The sequence below is a fragment of the Astyanax mexicanus genome, chromosome 12 (genome assembly GCF_023375975.1).
Source record: "Astyanax mexicanus isolate ESR-SI-001 chromosome 12, AstMex3_surface, whole genome shotgun sequence".
In the NCBI taxonomy this organism is placed as follows: Eukaryota; Metazoa; Chordata; class Actinopteri; order Characiformes; family Acestrorhamphidae; genus Astyanax; species Astyanax mexicanus.
This window is the reverse complement of record NC_064419.1, coordinates 39212191-39232845: the sequence shown is the minus strand read 5'-3', so window position 1 is coordinate 39232845 and position 20655 is coordinate 39212191.

Genomic DNA, 20655 nt, shown 5'->3' with positions numbered 1-20655 from the left:
TTTTGCAATTATTTAGTCCATTGTGTATAATGCTTAAATCAATATTACAAAGTGTACAGCGGGCAAGACTTTTATTGTTTTTTACTTTTACCAGACATGGATATACTTTAGAGTAGTCAGAGGTGAAATGAGTTTTGATGGGAGCCATGATGCTCCTGAACACATCCCATTCAGGAAGGGGAAAAAAAACACTGTCCAGCCATATTAAAACTGATTGGCTGACTCACAGACTCTTTGTAGAGAACAGGCCAATCAGAACCCTCTCTGTTTAGCATGCGCTTCATGAATATGCACACGATTGTGCCTGTGTGCACTTTTGTGTTCACTCTTGGGCCACTCCTTCCAGAATCTGGGAGATTTTATCTGACTTGTGGACATCAGGAAGCAATTATTGATATGCAGAAAACTTTCACAACTTCTGGGAGACTTGGGATGTCTGGTATAAAAATGTACTTTTTAACCTGACAGTATCGTGTACCCAAGAGCTGATATGCAGTGTTACGCTATAGATGTTCATCAGCTGGTGGTTGGGAGTGTGAACCTGCTGCTGCTGTTGCTGAAGACAAAACAATCCTATATTATTCAGTAAATGTACCTTTACTTTGAAACTAAGCTACTAAACTGTAAATAAGCCCAAGATTTTACACTTAACTTTAAGTTACAGAATCCAAATTTCATGCTAAAGAAACCACAGAACTATAGTACATGTACAGTGCTTTCACCTGCCGTAATAGCATGTTTTCACATCATTTCACATCAGTGTAAATGTAATGCTTTCTACTGCTCCAATCCTTTTTACATTCCTTCCAGGCACTTAGTGCACTTAGAGCGGATGCGTTGTTCTGTGTTGGAAATGAAAGCGCAGCGTAAGTTCTACTATAGACTCCAATGCTACGTCACCTAATTACCTGTCCAATCAGATTTTCTCTTCTGCTTTAAATAACGATCACTCATTCAGTACCTTGCTGCATTTCAGACGCTGTTGGTCGCTCTTCCTGACGTTGTCCGCAGTTCTCTCGCTTATGTCCCGTTCTCGCTTCTAGTGTGTCCGACCGGCGTCTCGTGTTGGCCTCCTGTTGCTAACCTCCTACTGCTGGCCGCTTTGTCGTCGGACGCCTCCCGCTCCTGCTGACGGCTGCTGCTCCCCACGTCCGGTCGGCTGTGCACGGAAGACGCAATCTGCTTGCCACGCGCCGCGCCGTTGGCTGGCGGCCCGCTACTCTACCCCCTCCTGCTCTGTCCCGCCGCCGCCCCAGCCCACTGTCGGAGATGAGCCCCGGCTGTCCCGGTCCTTCAGGCGGTCGCTGTCTCGGCGTGGAGTTCGGACTCTGGTTTGGTCGCTGTCGAAGAGCGCTGTGGATCTGCTTCCGGGTTGCCTCTCCCTGTAACGCAGTGTTCTGTCGTATTGTGCAACCCGTCGTGATGTGCTTCTCGACGCCAGTGCCCATGCGCGGGGCCTTTGTTTGTTTTCTTATTTCGTGGTTTTCTGTTAAGTTGTGGTCTCCCCTCCTTACTCTTAACTGTCCTCCGATATTTTGTTTCGGCTTTATTGTATTCCTGCGGAAGCATGTTTGAATATGGGGCTTTTTCTAGCGTTTTTACTTTATTTGTGTACTAGAATAGCGCGGTTCGATAGGGTGGCAAGTTGTAACTGAGCACCGGTTCACCCGGCCCCTCTGCCTTCGCTCCGCCTCCCCTGGCCTCTGCTGCTGCTGCGGCTGGCGCGGACCTGCCCGTATCTTTCTCCTCTGGCGCGCTCTCCCTGGAACTTTGACTTTTGCTGAGCTGACTGGCGCGCTCCTGCCTGGATCTTCTAATGTTGCTGTGCTGCCTAGCGCGCTCCTGGTTCGTTCGCCGCTACTGCGCTGCTGGTGCGCTTCTGTCGGATCTGCTGCTGCTGCTACTGCGCTGCTGGTGCGCTTCTATCGGATCTGCTGCTGCTGCTGCTACTGCCCTACCTGGAGCTTCTGCCGGATCTGCTGCTGCTGCTGCTACTGCCCTACCTGGAGCTTCTGCCGGATCTGCTGCTGCTGCTGCTACTGCCCTACCTGGCGCTTCTGCCAGCTCTGCTGCTGCTGCTGCTACTGCCCTACCTGGCGCTTCTGCTGGATCTGCTGCTGCGCTGCCGCGTGTGTTTCTGCCTGGGTCCTCTGCTGCTTGGCCTCTTCCTCCTCCTGTTTAGCTACTGCCGTGCCTGGCCCGGCTTTTGGTAGGCCGTTTGTTTCTGCTGATGCTGCTATGGTTTTCCCCGCGCTTGCGTGCTGTCATCCTACAAGGTAAGGTTCTTCTTTTGCCTTCCTTCCGAAGCCCGTTTGCCCCCGGCGCGTGGATGGTCCTCTTCGCGGTCTTTTGACCTTATGGCTGGCCGCTCTTCTACCTCTTTTCTTTTTCTTTTTCTGTTCTGTCTTCTGTTCGCTGTTCTGTTGATTTTCCGGACTTTTGACTACATTCTAACATTCTACCGCTCACTGCTTCCTTCTTCCGTCGTCTCTTCCCCGACCTCGCCTCCCTTACTGTCACGTGCAGTTACTCATGATTGGGTTTTCACGTATTCGCTTCTTCGTCATATTTTGTATCATGTGCATGTTTGTGTTTCTCAGTGCTTTCAGTCTCTTGCGTTCCATGTCATTGCTCCTTGCACTTTGCTCCGTAAATTATTGATGGCAGTTGGCAACATCTACTGCTCTGCCTAGTTTACGGTATTCATAATGGTAATAATATAGATAGTACTAATAGTGGTAATGGTAGTAATATTAGTACTAATAATAGTGTTATTGATAATAATGATGCCGATGTTACTCTTTATTTTGTAGCACCTTCATACGTTTCAATGCAGCTCATCGTGTGCTGTACATGGAATAAGCACGAAAAATAAATATGTAATGGTTCATAATAATGCTAGTGGTGCTAGTACTAATTAGACATAATGCTAGAATACGAACTGATGTACAATGAATTGTCCAACTGTAGTATATTATTTATTGGTATATTTATTTATATAAACCATACATAATGATAATAATAATAATGGTACTGCTGATACTCTTACGAATTATTGTACCTGTAAAATGGATTAGTTGTTAAAGCTTAGTTTAAAGGAATATGTCTTCCTCTGCGTTTTAAAACTGTTTGCTGCTGACCTGCTTCCCGGCTTATCTTCTTCTTACCTTTTCTTTTCTATTTAATCTTCTTATCTTTTCTGTTCTTCTGTGTTTTGATCCGTATATAGTGTGTTTCTTTATTCTTACTGTTCTTTATTTCTTATGAATCGTGCTGTTGCTGCTGGATGTCTACATTTCCTTAGGGCTATTTCATATCTATGTATCTGTATCTTTATCTGTCTCTGGGTTCGCGATTTCGCTTGGGTGCTTTTCGTGTGTTCTCTGTTTGCTGTGTCGTTCGTGGCTTTTCTAGTCTCGCTTTCTTGGTTGTGGTCCGGTATTTCTCATTGTTCTCCTCGGCGCCGTTTCTTCGGCTGCGCTCGGTGCGAGCGCCGCTCTGTTTGTCGGTTTTGGGTATTTATTTCCAAGGGCGATAGTTTGCCGACTGTTGGCTATTAATTTTGACCCTCGCCCCTGGATCTGCCTCTCAGTTCTGTACGAAATGATCGGTGGTGATCGCGTGCGTTTCATTACTTTTTATTTTCTCTGAAATTATTAATAAAATACGTTGTGACAGCGAAGCTGTGATCACGATCCTCATTTAAGTTGTTCTTTCTGCACTCCGATTATGTCATTGCTCAATTTAATTACCTGGGACTCAGTAATTATAAATTAATTTCATAATTGGTAACAAACTTTCTCTCTACAAAATTATTGATGCCAATTAATAAGGAACGTCGTAATAGTCAGATTATCCGAGTTCGTTTTCTAATCCAGCTATATGCTTACTCCTCAAAGGCATTGCAAAAATCCTCTTCCTCAATTTAATATAGCTTGCCATTTACAGAAATAAATCTAATTTACAAGTCTTATATATTCTCCCTATGTTTCCACTGCATACGGCAGCTTTTATGGATTTAAGCGCACAGGCATTTCACGAGCGCGCGCCGACAATATTTATTTGATCAGTTCAATGCCTCACGCTGTCTGATTTAAGCTCTACTCCTTCCTTCATTTCTGTTTGCGCGAAACATTCTGTTGCAGATAACAGGGCCCTGTTTTACAATTAAAATACTAAAAGTGCACTTCTATTTCTGTCTTCACTTCTGGGGCAGCTATCTGCTTTCACGCTCTTCTAAACTTTATGCGCCTCTGTTTGGTTTCACCTAATAGCTACCCTATGGCGAAACAGTGGTCAGATTTCACCTGTCAAATGTCAATTAGGAAACGCTGACCATCTCCATCCTGCTACGCTGGTCGCTCTCTTTAGGAACGACGCAGCCACATCCTCAGCGAAGCTGACGTCACCATTTGCTACTTGAAGAAGACGGGTAATTTCAGCACACCTGTCACACACTTAGACCAGAACTGGACCTACTGCTGAACGCTCAGCAAGCTCATTCAACACTGTCTAAGTAAGTATTATTTATAAGCAAACACTGGAGGCGGTGGAAGTACTACATACTTTAGAGTATGTTAATTTGTGCATCAATCCGGCGATTTAAATGATCTATTATACATCAACATTTGCTTTTGTTTCAATGCTTCACTAACAGTATTAACCAGTATTAAAACGATCTGTGATGCTCTCCCAACACTGCTGATTATCACATGTCTATACCTATAGCTTAATGCATTATGGCCCGTGGTCATTTACATCAACACATGCCAGGAGACAATCTCCTCTTTATCTTGGGCTCACAGCCCAGACGACATGACATGAGGATTATTGCATGTTACTAACAGCATGTTTTTTCAGGGGTCGAACCCCGCGCTCAGCGTTTTCAGGGCGCGCAGCCCGTTACTAACAGCAACGCATGCTTTGGGGGCGGTCCCCGCGCATGAGGGCTCAACGCCCAACCTAGATGCATGTTTTGGCCCTTGGCCCTCACTAACAGCAATGCATGCTTTTCGGGCTCGACGCCCAAGTGTATGAATGTAGAGCCCGTGGCTCGACTGCTCGAGGGCGCACCCCTCGCATAACCTCTTCTCTTTCTTTCTAACCTCATTTTCCTTCTCTCCTCCTTCGCTCCTCTATCCCGTTGTTTCCCTCTGACCTCCTTTAGGCCCTATTGTATAATGTTTTCCTTCTACTATTTCTGTATTTATCTTATAACATATTTGTGCTGTATCTTAGTCGCTTCAGACAAAAAGTCGGCTAAACGTAATTTAATGCAAGGTAATATTATGATCGATGAATACAGAATGAACAAATGAACGAAATAAATAAAAGAATGAGGTAGGCACGCAGCCTACATATTTGTGGCATTCCCCGCGTATGATCGGATGAATACAATGAATGAACGAAAGACTGAAAGAAGGCATGCTACCGTATGTCTTTTGGGGACGTCCTCTACGCATAAAAGAATAACGAAAGATGAAATGAATGAATTATAAGGGCTCACGCCCTCGGGGGCGCACCCCGCTCGAGCTAGTATCTAGAGTATGGAAGAGGGCTCGCGCCCTTGCGCTTCGGGGGCGCTCCCCGCTCAAGGCTCGCAGCAAGCGCATGTATGAACGAGGGCATCGGCCCATACTAACAGCATGGAAAGTTGGCGCGATCAAGCGCATCACTGGGCACTACACTCATGTTAACTCTGCTTGTTATTGCACAGAACACCCACATTTAGATGCATCCAGCATGTGCTCACATTACGCAATTCACAAGTTAAATGATAAATAAACTCACTCATGCATGGGGATATTCATGGTATAAATAAAACACACCACTGTCCACAATCTCGGTGCAACATAAAATCGTAACATTGTATTATGCTATTATTAATTAAACATTTTTTTTTCTATTACAGGAAGTAGAAACCAGGTAAAGATCTGCGGTGGGTATATTTATAATTTATACTTTTGGGGTTGGCTCCGCCCTGTCTTCAGTGTACGACAGGATCTGCAGAGCCCAGATGTATCAAGCCCTGGGCCGATGACGGGCCTACGCCAAAGACTCTAATACATGAAATTGTTTCTATACGACTTTCACGAACATATACGTGTACAAATATTTTGTTCAAACATTAAATAATTCAACTAACTAAATTTGCTTCCGGAGTCGTAATAGTAGAAATGAAAGCGCAGCGTAAGTTCTACTATAGACTCCAATGCTACGTCACCTAATTACCTGTCCAATCAGATTTTCTCTTCTGCTTTAAATAACGATCACTCATTCAGTACCTTGCTGCATTTCAGACGCTGTTGGTCGCTCTTCCCCTCCTCCCTCCCCGCCGCCTCCAGGTTGGTCCCGTTTGGTTGCCCGGGGGTTGGCTCCGCCCTGTCTTCAGTGTACGACAGGATCTGCAGAGCCCAGATGTATCAAGCCCTGGGCCGATGACGGGCCTACGCCAAAGACTCTAATACATGAAATTGTTTCTATACGACTTTCACGAACATATACGTGTACAAATATTTTGTTCAAACATTAAATAATTCAACTAACTAAATTTGCTTCCGGAGTCGTAATAGTAGAACTGAATTCCATCAGCTTGGGCCGTGTGGTCATTAAGGAATCTGAGTCTGAATCTGTCTTTTCGTGGAATTGCCTTGAAGGCATTACATGTCCTCGCACATACATACAGACACTATATTTATTCCCAGCTTTTTACCATTGCAGTACTTCTGAAGGTGCCATTATTCAAAACAGTGTCATTTACCCCAGCCGAAGCCTTTGATTCCAGACGTCAGACCTGACGCCTCGTTGGGACTTTAAGCGGAGCGAGACGTGAAGGAGAGAGAGAGAGAGGTGGGAGGTGGTGGAGTGACAGCGAGAGAGGGAGAGAGAGAGGGGTCACGATTGCAGCTCATGGCTTCACCGGGGACCCTTAATAAACGCCGTCGCGAGGCTTCAGATACCATGGGATTTGACAAGCAATTACGGAGGCAAAAAGCAACAGTGCTTGCAGCACTCCAGCGGAGAGCTCTCAGATGGAGACTGTGGTTGTCTGAGAGAGAGACGGCAGTTACCGAGAGGATAAGAGTGCGGTGATGACAGGGTCCATGTGTGTTGGATCTACAGATGAAAAGAGATTGCACTCAGTGAAACGAGTGTAAGGTCATGGATTAAGTCCCAAAGGCTGGAAAGTAGAGGAAACGCCAGGCCTCTCCGTCCAATTAACTGAAAGAGGTGTAGTATCACCCCCCACTGTGACCAATTGTCCATACCTCTCTGTACGGCCCAAGAAGAAAGACAACTGGTTTTACCATTTGAGTAATGGGAGCTGGTTTTAAAGTAAAAGACAAATTGTGTCTCATATAAACCTCAGAATGGTGTACATGTGCAGTACTGTAAAAAAAACACATTTAGGCCAAATCCCATTTCTTTTTTGTACAACTACATCTTGTTTTTGAGTGTAATTGTGTGTAATTCAAGGATTCAAGGAGTCTTTGTTGTCATTCGCATCACATGTGGTACATGAGGTGGAACGAAATTGTATTCTCGCACTCCAGTTTACAGAGCAATTGTTAAATAGATAAATGTAAAGATGAAATAAAATAAACTAAAATAGATATCAAGATAAATACACAAAATGTAAAGGGGAGTAGGCAAGTAGCAGCAACATTTCCAGAAGGCAAATTTGCTATAGCAGAATGGATACATGTGAATGAAGAGCAGGAACATGATAAAGTGTCTTAAAAAAATAACAGTGCAGTGTGTTTAGGTCTAGGTGGAGTTTAAGAGTCTTACAGCTTCTGGAATGAAGCTGTTTCTCAGTCTTATAGTTTTTCATTTGATGCTCCGCAGCCTCTTGCCTGAGGGGTGCAGGACACAACGTGAGTGTTCTGAGTTGGTGGGATCCTTCCTGATGCAGGTGGCCCTTTTCCTGCATCTGGAGGTGTAGCTGTCCATGGTGCTGGGGAGGCTGACTCCAACAATCTTTTTCACCACCCCCTGCAGAGCTTTTCTGTCTGCAGCAGAGCAGCTTCCATACCATACATTGATACAATGCTCTGTGCTCCCGAGTTTAGCTCGTCTCAGCCTCCTGAGGAAGTAGAGCCGCTGATGTGCCTTCCTGACCAGAATGGAAGTGTTGTTGCCCCAGGTGAGGTTGACACTCAGGGGCACACCCAAGTACCTGTAACTGTAATTGGGACAACCCTTCAAGCACATATACTGTAAAACCCTTTATACAGATATACAGAACTGGAGCACTAAATTCAGCAACGTAGCTGCTGGTTAACTAGTTAACTTTAGGGCAGGGGTGTCCAAACTACGGCCCGCGGGCCATTTGCGGCCTGTTTCCTTTTTTGGAGCGGCCCGCGAGGTATTTTAGAAATAGAATGAAAGTTGGCCCACAGGTTTTTATATTGTGAGATTTAAAGTTTGAACGCTAGGTGTCAGAAACGGGCCAAAGAGTCTAAAAGCGGAGAGAGTGCGCATTTCTAGCGCAGAAAAACGGGGCAAAAGAGTCTAAAAGCAGAGAGAGTGCGCATTTCTAGCGCAGAAAAACGGGCCAAAGAGTCTAAAAGCGGAGAGGGTGCGCATTTCTAGCACAGAAAAACGGGGCAAAGAGTCTAAAAGTGGAGAGGGTGCGCATTTCTAGCGCAGAAAAACGGGCCAAAGAGTCTAAAAGCGGAGAGGGTGCGCATTTCTAGCGCAGAAAAACAGCCAAAGAGTCTAAAAGCAGAGAGAGTGCACATTTCTAGCCCAGAAAAACGGGGCAAAAGAGTCTAAAATCGCGGCGAGAGTGCGCATTTCTAGCGCAGAAAAACGGGGCAAATAGTCTAAAAGTTGCCGTAATTAAGGAGTTTAATATTAAGAGATATCATGAAATTAAACATCAATTTGAAAATTCTTAGTTTACACAACACTCTCAAAGATAAAATTAGTAAGTCAGGTAAAATGGTGTGTAAATGATAGTAATCAGGAAAAAGTATTACTTAAAGTGGTATATTTCATTATTTGTTTTATTACAGAGTGTGTCACGTGACTTCAAATATATTTCTCCTTCTGGCCCCCAACAAAAAAAAGTTTGGACACCCCTTCTTTAGGGCATTGTTTGTTTTCAGAAACGGGGCAGGTCGTGCAGCAATTCATTATTATTGTCTAATCCTCTAATTAGTCTCTAATCTCTAATCCTAATTCCTCTTTGATAGGGAGCTGAAATTAGCTTTTATTTCATTACATATTTCCGTTCCACCTCAAAATGCTGCTGCCTCTGCCACCATTTAAGGTTGAACAGGAAAGTTGGCTGCATGTTTATTAAATACTAACAAAACAATGTTAATTGCTCTGTTTTGTTTGAGTTTGATTCCTCTTGAAAACTCTCCAACTACCAGAAAACTCAGAAGATCAAGAGAACATGATTATTCTAGCTTGTAAATTATGAAAAGATCACACAGAGCTCTTTTCCACCGAAGTTGAACCGGCACAGTTCTGGTTCGCAAACCTAATTTTGAACCCTTTGCCGCGTTTTTTCCACCAACAAAGTAGATTCTGAAACCAAAAACATTTCTTCGCAACGGAAACCGAAGAATCCATGGTTCTTCAGCGCAAGCCGTGTTCACCGCCGCTGTGCAACACCCTCTGTTGATGATGTACGACATTTTGACAGTTCCTTTAAAACAGGTGGAAACGTGGGCCGAACAAAACTGATTCAAAAACCAGCGTTCTTTTGGTGGAAAAGCGCTAACAGAGCGAAAAGACGGAAGATGAGTTACAACCACAGGGGTCTATGGTGTGCATGTCTGTGCTCGCTCTCTCTCTGTTCACCCCGTTTAGTAAAATCGATGCCTAGAGGACTGTGATTGGGTGCAGTAGGGGGCACTATATATACTTACTTGGCAGAGATGACTGCAGGGAGCAGGGCTGTTCCAGTGGTCGTATCTGTGCCATTCAGTCTTTTAAAACCTGTTTTTAGACATAATAGCCTGTTTGTGTAAACTTGCTTTATGCTTTAAATATGAGGCATATATGATGCCTTAGAAAACTAACAAGCTAAAATTAATCAGTGCTGTCATTTTTACCAGCTGCTTTCAGCCTGGTGTCTTGGGCTGCCATTTGGGGTGGCATTGGCCTACTTCTTTATTTACAGCCTTATTTTTAACCCTAGGCGTTTGAGGTAGTACCAGATGATTAAATTCGCATTTGAAAAAAGTAAGCTCTAAAATGTTTAAAGCAGTCGTGCCATTATTAGGTCAAATAAACCATTTTATTCAAGGGCGAATAAAACGTAAAATTAATTTAGCTGAACCTCATGCTGTGCTGGCCTTCTCGACTGCTAATAAGAACAACATGGCTGAATGATGCTGAATAATGCTGTGAAGAGGAAAGAGGAAATGTGGAGACAGTTACTTTAACAAAAGAAAGACTAACACTCTTAAAATATCCATATACTTTTGTCTATATAATATATACAGCTCTGGAAAAAATTAAGAGACCACATCAGTTTCTGAATTTATAGATATATGTTTGAGTAAAATGAACATCGTTGTTTTATTCTATAAACTACAGACATTTCTCCCAAATTCCAAATAAAAATATGCCATTTAGAGCATATATTTTGCATATATTTGCAGAAAATGAGAAATGGCTGAAATAACCTCAAATAATACAGTAATGAGTTCAGAAATCAATATTTGATTAAATAACCCTGGTTTTTAATCATAGTTTTCATGCATCTTGGCATGTTCTCCTCCACCAGTCTTACACACTGCTTTTGGATACCTTTATGCCACTCCTGGTGCAAAAATTCAAGCAGTTCAGCTTGTTTTGATAGCTTGTGAGCATCCATCTTCCTCTTGATTATAGTCCAGAGGTTTTCAATTTGGTAACATCAAAGAAACTTAATTTTTAAGTGGTCGATTATTTTTTACAGAGCTGTATTTTAGCCTGTTAGCTCCAGAGCAAATCTGCTAAATAACATACAGGCAATTCTTGCTTGCTACAATCATTACTAATTATTACACTGTCCACTGTGGGTGGTAGTGCCTTCTATGACGTATTCCTGGTACACAAATGCCACTATGAATGAATGTTGAATTCTTGCACGACTTCAAAAGTGTAATATTCCATTCATCTTACTCGTTCAGGCCTTACTCCAACTAAATACTCCAATAATTCATGTTACTTTGCTATAATGAGAATTCTGGCCTGTGTTTAGCATCATGCACAAGATAACACCTCACAGCCTATTCAGGTTTGGGCGTTCCAAAAACCTTCACTTGAGGTAAGACTTAAACTTATAAAAATTTACATACTGTGATCCCATGACTTTTGCCACGTTGTATAAACTGTGACTTTTCTTCATATAAATCATGCTAAAGTCAGCCCTCCTGTTTTAAAAACCTGCAGAAACCATTGTGGAAGCATTAATTTATCTGTGATTTAGAGACATGCTGCATAAGAAAATTCATTAGCTAATGTAAATTCATTGCATTTCCAGCAATGAGAATGTTTGCCCCATGGAAAACTTTAGAGAGCAATTTCGATGATAATTTTTTTTTGCACAGTCTGTGAGAAAGGCAGAGAAAATAGCCTGTGGACAAATCTCGAAACAGTCAAGCTCTACCTTTAAAGGGTGAGGATTTATCGCAGAAACTAACAGTAAATTTAATGAGCTGAACAAATAGTGAATGCGAAAGTGGAGCGGATTGGATCTTGCGTTCCCTTCACACGTTATCCAGACTAAACCAATTTACGGGAGAAACGAATGGGAAATACCAAACAAAAATCCAATACAGACTGAATGACCTAATTGATTGTGAGGACTGATAAACGCACATATGCAATATATGCAATATCTGAATATGCTGCTGATTAATCAAAATTTTAAACCACACTGGGAGGTTTTGCTGCTGGCAGATAACCCGCCGCGTGCCGTGTGCATTTTTATGCGTGAGAACGGCTCTCTATGGTCTGGAAATGAATTTGAAAGTGCTGAAGAAGGGCTCCTACGGTACACACCCTGAACATATTACTCCCTCAGTGCACAAGACATAACTCAATGCCCGGACGTAAGGCCTCGGAGATGATTTATGACCTGGAGAGAGGTCAGCAGGGATGGTAGGAGATCTTTAGGAGGTCACAGACTTGTACAACAGAGAGAGCGCTGTTTACCGCCTGCTATCCTGAAGCATACGGAGAAGCTGGAACTGCGCATATTGACGACAATTCCTCAGCCTGCCAATTAAACCCAGTCCATTTGGCAGACTGTGCGGAATAGACAGACAAAATAGCCTGGAAATCTGTACCACAGCTTTCAGGAAAGGGGGAGGGGGAGAGCCGGGAGAGAATCAAAGAGGAAAAGGGCGACTGTCCGCGGAGGAGAAGGAGCGAAGGATGGGGGAGGAGAAGAAGAAGAATGGGGTGGTGTGTGTGGGGGGGGGGGGGGGGGGTTGAGGGGGAGAAGTGGTGAAATGAATGTGTAATTGTGGTACTGTGGCTCGAGGGACAGGTTGTGGTGCATTTTGCTCCTGCATGGAGGAAACTGATAGGAGTGGAATGCGATTGGTCCTGTTGTGCGGACCACAAGAGAAAAAAAAAGAATCGCCTTCACAGCCTGCAGCAAGTTCTGATATAATAGAAACCAAGACCTATTATAGTCATACACCATCTTACAGTCTGAAACCTGCCGATATTAAACTTTAATAAATGCTGATACACTGTTGACTTGTTCCAAACTCTGTACTGAACATACTGTAATATACAGCTCTGGAAAAATTAAGAGACCACTTCAGTTTCTGAATCAGTTTCTCCAATTTAGCTATTTATAGGTATATGTTCGAGTAAAATGAACATTGTTGTTTTATTCTATAAACTACAGACAACATTTCTCCCAAATTATTTTCAGAAATCAATATTTGGTGGAATAACTCACAGTTTTCATGCATCTTGGCATTGGTTCTTCCCCACCAGTCTTACACACTGCTTTTGAATAACTTTATGCCTTTACTCCTGGTGCAAAAATGTAAGCAGTTCAGCTTGGTTTGATGGCTTGTGATCATCCATCTTTCTCTTGATTATATTCCAGAGGTTTATAATTTGGTAACACCAAAGAAACTAATAATTTTTGAAGTGGTCTCTTCTTTTTTTCCAGAGCTCTATTAGTGTAGGAAACTGAATGTTAATAAATGTGCACTTTGATGGTGAATGAGACATTGGGCCAGATACATAAATGGTGCTATTATGTTGTTGTCATTTTTTTTTTTTTCAATTTTAGTGTATGTCTTCACTTAAACATAACGGCTGTCCTTTACATTGTGACAAAATTTTATGAAGAATGGACCAATAAAAGTGGTCTGATATAATGTAATGTGGAATTAAATCTTTGTACTTTGACTTCTGTTGAACATTGAGGAGCTTTTTCAAATTTACAGTGTTGGAGATGCATGGTTTTCTTTAAACAGCAACAATGTTTACTGTAAGGATGCACCAAAATACTTTTTTTGGCCGTAACCGAACAAAATGAGACATTTGATGGAATGCATCCCTAATATACTCAAATATTATAAAAGAAAGAGTATCATGGCAAGAATATCAAGGAAAATATCAATTATTGCTGATAATTTTGACCTTCTTGAGAATGATTTCAGAAAGAATTCAACCCAGAATTTAATAATGACTTTTCACAATTAAATAGAACTTAAACGTCTGTCTTAAAAGGGCATATCATTTTGCTGCTCTGTCATGATTTATTTAAACAATAGGAATCAGCAGCTCAGCACCGCCAGGCAGTTTGTGTCAGAGGCTGCTGGTTCAAATAGGACTTAACATTGTTTAGGAGAACAAAATGAGATTATGAGGAGACCTTTCTTCCTCTTGGAAGACTTTGTATTTTTTTTTGCCCACATTTAAAGCTGCATCAATACTGTATCACTGCTTTAATATGGTCCTGATATATATTTTTTACTTTATTTTAAGCCCCATCAAAGCAATGAATACCACTTCAGTTTCTGAATCAGTTTCTCAAGTTTAGCTATTTATAGGTTTATGTTTGAGTAAAATGAACATTGTTGTTTTATTCTATAAACTACAGACCACACTTCTCCTAAATTCTTTTGTTTAGTAGAACTGAATGAGATTATGAGGAGACCTTTCTTCTTCTTGGAAGACTTTGTTTTTTTTTTAGATACTATTTCTTTTTTTTCTTGCCCACATTTAAAGCTGCATCAGTACTGTATTACTGCTTTAATATGATTCTGGTATATATTTTTTAATTTATTTTGAGTCCCATTAAAGCAATGGATACTGCTTATTTATATTTGCATCTTTATCAGATTGTTTTTGATTGTTTTTTTACTAAGATACTAAAATTGCGTCTGCATGCAGATCTCCGTCTTATTGACTTCATTACTGTGCCACATGTTAGATGTTGGAGCTTAGTATGGTTACCGCTGAGATGTATGATGATGTTGGCCATCATGCAGTATTCAACACAACAGTGATGTGTCTCAGTTGTGCCATATGCTGTACGTTTTTTTTTTTAAATACTTCATTAATGTTTTATGATTTGCGGTGAAGGTTTTTATACATTTAATTACAAATGCAAAAACTTACTGAAGGGAACCATCACAACAGAAAATAACATTCCTGAAATGATAGGTTTATAGGAAAAGGGAGGACATAATTACTATGGGGTACTATTGTGCATATTATGATGAACATTAGACAACTTGATTTTTTTTCTGTATAAAAATAGAGCGTAATTAGTCAGTGCATGAGGGTTGTTAGGTTGCTTTTGTAAAAAACAACACTCCATTCTGTTGTTCCGGCATTACAGGTTGTTTTGTTGATAGTGAAAGTGGTTTCTAGCACCTGAATTTTTTTTAAGTTTCAGGGCTTTTTCTATGGATATTTCATTAAATGTATAGTTTTAACTAAACAGCTGATGCTATATATATTTTTAAAGATCCTTATTTGAAGTTTACACATTAAATCCGGTTCTTTTAAAGAAATAAAAAGAGCAGCATAAGTTCTGCTATAGACTCTTAATCCTAGTCACCTAATTACTGATAAAATCAGCAGCTCCCTTCTGCATTTAACTAACGGACCATCTTTCCCTCCACCTCCGTTCCTACCGCCTCCAAGTGGGTCCCGTTCAGATGTTCAGAAGGTTGGCTCCGCCCTTTCTTTAATGTATGGCAGGATCTGCTGAGTCCAGATGTATCAAGACCTGGGCCAATGATGGGTCCTATGCCAAAGACTTTACCTTAATATATATCACTTTTTTATAATATATATGGATTTTTGTTCAACATTAAATATTTCAACTTACACATTTGCTTCTGGAGTCGAAATAATAGAATTGTGCCGTTTGGCATCTCAACTTTCTAAAAGAAATTAATATTTTAAATTATTTTGACTTATCATCATATTTATATCACTTCTGACTACATGAAAATCATATTTCCCCAGCTTAATCATGTTTTATTTTCTGTCATCCATGCGTTCACCCTGTCATAGGAATCTGCACAACACTGAGGACAATATTAGTAAAAAAATAGTATTTGATGAAAACGTGGTTGACCCAGAGTTGGAGACATTGTAGAATTGCAGAACATGACTTTGTTCTGTTTCAAAGATACATTTTGACTTTCTAATTTTAATTAGATTAATTTCTAATTACCTTAATATTTTACAGGGGTGGACAGCTTCAGCTGTGAGAAACAGTAAGTCATATTACAATATTATTAACTTTGGAACATGCAGTGTCTTCAGTCCCTTGAAAAAAAAAGACAGTATGTAGGATGTGATGTCACTCATATATAAGTTTACTTTCGTAAAGGGGTGTGGTTATCAAAAGATGACAGGATGGACAGAAAATTCTTGGACACGTTTAAATAGCCTGATATTTTTATGAAAATTGCTAAATGAATAATCGAAATGCTTTAATTATTAAAACAAACATCTTCAATTTTTATTTTATCCCCCCATTAAAGAAAGATGCATAGAATGTACGAGTCATTTTTTTTTAAATATATTTTTACACAGTGTTTGTATGAAGTAACTATTCTGCAGACAAATAAGCATGTTATATATTGATGTTGTATAAAAATGTTTGCCACCATCCGAACAACTGTATAAAGAACCAATTCCTTTATTAAACCCCCTGAAGAAGCCTCTGTTTTAAAGATTCAAGATATCTGCTATCCTGCTTTATTTTCCCAGCTCCAGAATGCATCTGTTCTCAATCAGGAGGACCTTTGCTCCCAGATCAATGCTTATTTTTCCTCCTTTTGATTCTATTGAACCACCTGGCTTGTAAATACGGCACCTCAGAGGCTCCAACACCAGTTTCTGTCAGCCAGCCCAAAGGCCTCAAACCACGTCCTCTCTCCAAGGGCAAGCATCTCGCTGTCCAATTACCGGACAATCCAACAAATATCTGCAGAGCATTTGTATGCAGTAAACATGGCTCACTTCCACGTTATGCCACCCTCGATTGCAATTAATATTTCACACAATCTGTCAATGAATGGCGGCCATTATTGCTGAGCCAAGCCTCTCAGGCGCAGGGCTCTGCGGAGGCTCGGAGTGGAGGAGAGAAGCTGGAGCTTTAGGCCTAATTCATCACGTCCCATAGCCTGTTTCATATGGGTCACCGTGGGGGAGGGAGCGGGTTTAGCGCTGCTGGGACCGTGCCTCAATTCAAAACCCCAGGTGTATAAACAGCAAGAGCTGAGAGTAATGATTTAGGCCAGACAATAACTCAGCCCAGGGATTCCAGCCTCTGCAAGGCAACAGTGACACCCTGCTAGCAGCTAGCGCCACTGCAGCATCTCTACTGCTGAGGACCTGCTGAGGACTGGTGTTGTGGTAAGTACTGTACCTGCTTTAAATGAACAGTTAAGTACAATATCCTATTTTCACTAAGATAAATTTAAGCACTTTGTCTTCTTCTTTGTATGTATTTATTTCCTTGGCTTTCCCTCCACAGGACTCATCAGGTAGAGTCCTCCAGCTAGCTGGCCAATGAGAGTGCTGGCTAGAGCATTTAGAGGAGGAGCCAAAGAGGATGTGCAATAATGTGCAACAATGCTATTGGATACCCCAATATATTTAACACAATAAATAAAGATCCTAAATTAATGTAAGCTACTTGAAGGTTTTTCATCACTTGGCCTGGCTGCACTCATTTCTCCCAGTGTAAGAAGTAGATTGGTATGCATTCTCTTTGGACCTCTACCTCACTCTACCCTTCTCTACATTGCTTTATCTTGCTCTACCTCATCCTACCTCACTCTATCTACATCAATATACCTTACTCCACCTCAATCTACCTTACTCCACCTCATCCTACCTCACTCTACCCTACTCTACATTATTCTACCTTTTCGTACCTCACTCTACCCTACTCTACACTTCTTTACTTTGCTCTAACTCACTCTACCTCGTCCTTTATCACTCTACCTTACTCTACCTCGTCCTACCTCACTCTACCCATCTCTACACTTCTTTACCTTGCTCTAACTCACTCTCCTCGTCTTACCTCGCTCTACCCTTCTCTACATTGCTTTATCTTGCTCTACATCAATCTACCTCTCTCTACCTCATCCTACCTCACTCTACCCTTCTCTACGTTGCTTTATCTTGCTCTATATCAATCTACCTTACTCTACCTCATCCTACCTCACTCTACCCTACTCTACATTACTCTACCTTTTCATACCTCACTCTACCCTACTCTACACTTCTTTACCTTGCTCTAACTCACTCTAGCTCATCCTTTTTCACTCTACCCATCTCTACACTTCTTTACTTTGCTCTAACTCACTCTACCTCATCCTTTTTCACTTTACCCTACTCTACCTCGTCCTACCTCACTCTACCCATCTCTACACTTCTTTACCTTGCTCTAACTCACTCTCCTCGTCTTACCTCGCTCTACCCAAATCTACCTTGCTCTACAACGTCCTACCCTACTTTACTGTTCTTTACCTTGCTCTAACTCACTCCTCCTCGTCGTTCTTTACTCTACCCTACACTTCCTCGTCCTACCTAACTCTACCTTGCTCTACTTCGTCGTACCTCACTCTACCCTACTCTACTTTGCTGTATGTCGCTCTTTCTCATCTTAAACTCATTCCACGTGGCCTCACTCCACATCTCTCTGCCATAGTTTACCCAAATCTACTCTAACTCATTTTGCCCTCCTTTACCTCGCTCTTCCTTACTCTACCTTGCCCTATCTTATTCTTTTTTGCGCTAACTCATACTACTTCACTCTACCTTGCCCCAACTCACTCTACCTTCCTGTAACTGGCTCTGAGGAAGAGCAAGGTAGAGCAAAGTATAGTGAGGTCACTATACTTTGCTATACCTTGCTCTTCCTCACTCTACCTGGCTATACTTTACTCTTCCTCACTCTACCTGGCTATACTTTACTCTATCCTACTTTACCTCACTATATCATAAAAACAAATTACAAATAACTCACAAATGTATCTTACAAACCTAGAGTCAAACCTTTTCAAAGCAGGGACCAAGACGGCTGTTACTTTGCGGCCCTCAGTTGCCCACAATTCACTGCACATATACAAAGTATAAAATAAATATACAACATTATAAAAAAGGAAGACAGCACCACAAAAATTGGCCTAAAACTGAGCTTATTTCAATTTAAAAATGTTTAAATTATTTATAAATTAAAATTATTCATGTAAAGGAATAATAAAAAAACTACAAAAATGTAATGATGTTAGAATTACACTACTGTCAAGGCATTCTGCCTACACACTGATTAGCCCAAATATGCTCCATGTTTAAAGCTTCTTTATGTAGCCATGAAGCCAAATCATGTAGAAATTAACTGGTATAAAGCCATGCAGCTCTGGAATTTAGTAGCAGCAGATTCCATGTTGGGTTGCCAACAGCTATAAGGCATCATAAAGATAGTATGTTTTTATGTGATCCTTTATTACTTTCAACATTAATGTACATATGTTAGTGTGTTGTGCCTGTCTGCCGCCAACTGCCCTTATAGGGACAATAACATTTTATTGAATTGAATTTTATTGAACTAATGGAAGCTTATATCTCACCCCTTAACAGTGTGAAAACTTTATGTCTGTATCATTATGCATTATCATTTATGATTAAGCAGAAAATGTTGCTGAATAGATCAAGAAATGAAACATCATTCAGTTCTTATTTTCAGGGGGCCCCAGACAAATGCCCTAAAAATGTGGTTTAATTAACATTGAGAAAGTTAGTGAAACGTTGTGAGATTTTTTTTTATTTTATGAACAACCTTGCAACTTTAGTGAAAATTATAAGGACGTCCTCCAGAAGCCATTTTTAGCAGGAACATAATTGTAATTTATTTGTAAATTATTATTATAACACACCTCGTTAATAACGTTTGACAACAGCAGTTTAAAAAATGATGCTGCATTTCATTTACAGTGTATTTTAAACCTGGGAAGGACGCCCCTCCTAAGTTTACTGCATTCCATATTTAGATAATTCTACATCATTAAATTTTTTTTTAAAGACAGCATCCAAAGACTTTGGAATTCACAAGTGGTTTGACAATAATTTAGATTTTTGCTTAATCCAACTTAAATATATGTATTATTAGCAATACCGGTCGAGATCAGTGCATTATACTTTGTACACAGACACATCCATGTCCACAGATGGATACTCAATCATACTGGGAGTATGAATTTTATTTATTTATTTATTATAATTTATTTCTTTTTTTTTATTATTTATTGATTTATTTTTGCTTAAACACTAAAACGCATTTAATCTCCACTGTAACTTCATACTTTAATGTATCTAAATTACTGCGCAAAATTACTAGATCAAATATTAGGAAATATGTATAATGCAAACATGATTATGTGGTTCTCGAAACCAAGTCATACTGTAGTATAAGATAAAAGTGTTCTTTTTTTTTAAAGCTACAGTTCGTAAGTTTTGATCATTTGGAGACCTCTCTGGCGAGAATGTGTTTTACACAGAATGTGTGGAAGAGTACTTTTAATGCATGTTAATATTAATAAATTAATTCAAATTAATCAAAATATAGAGAGCAATTACATCCAGCAAAACTACCAGGCATTTCTGTTTTAGAATTAGTATATTAGATGTTGCAGGATTAGTATTGCCATGATATCATTAATTAGGATATTTTAGCCAATCACAGCTCAGGAATACTATTGCTTTGGACTATTACTTTAATCCGTGACTGAAAGCACCAATGCCCCTACATCCATCACATGGAGTAAACTGCGTGTCCCATTATTTCTGCATGTTTAGCTCCATAAGGGAATTTCTCAGGCTGTTAATCCTGCAGGAGTGTAAAAATCCAAAGTCTCCATTAATATTCAGGAAGGCAACAGTTAAGCCATATTTGTGTTGGGTTTTAGTAGCTGTGTTAATTCCTGCAGGTAATGAAACATCCAGCAATACCGCAGCCTTGTTACTCGGCACAGAGTGACTATATATAGACAGATCTTGCAGTGTCATATGAACAATTACCATGGAAACAAGTGTCACAGTATCCCACATTGCTATGCCACTTTTCACTGCTTCACATTATTCCTCTGGGGAGAAACTGTGCTTTCCACAGCTAGAGCACAAGCTTTCAGCACCAAATACCAT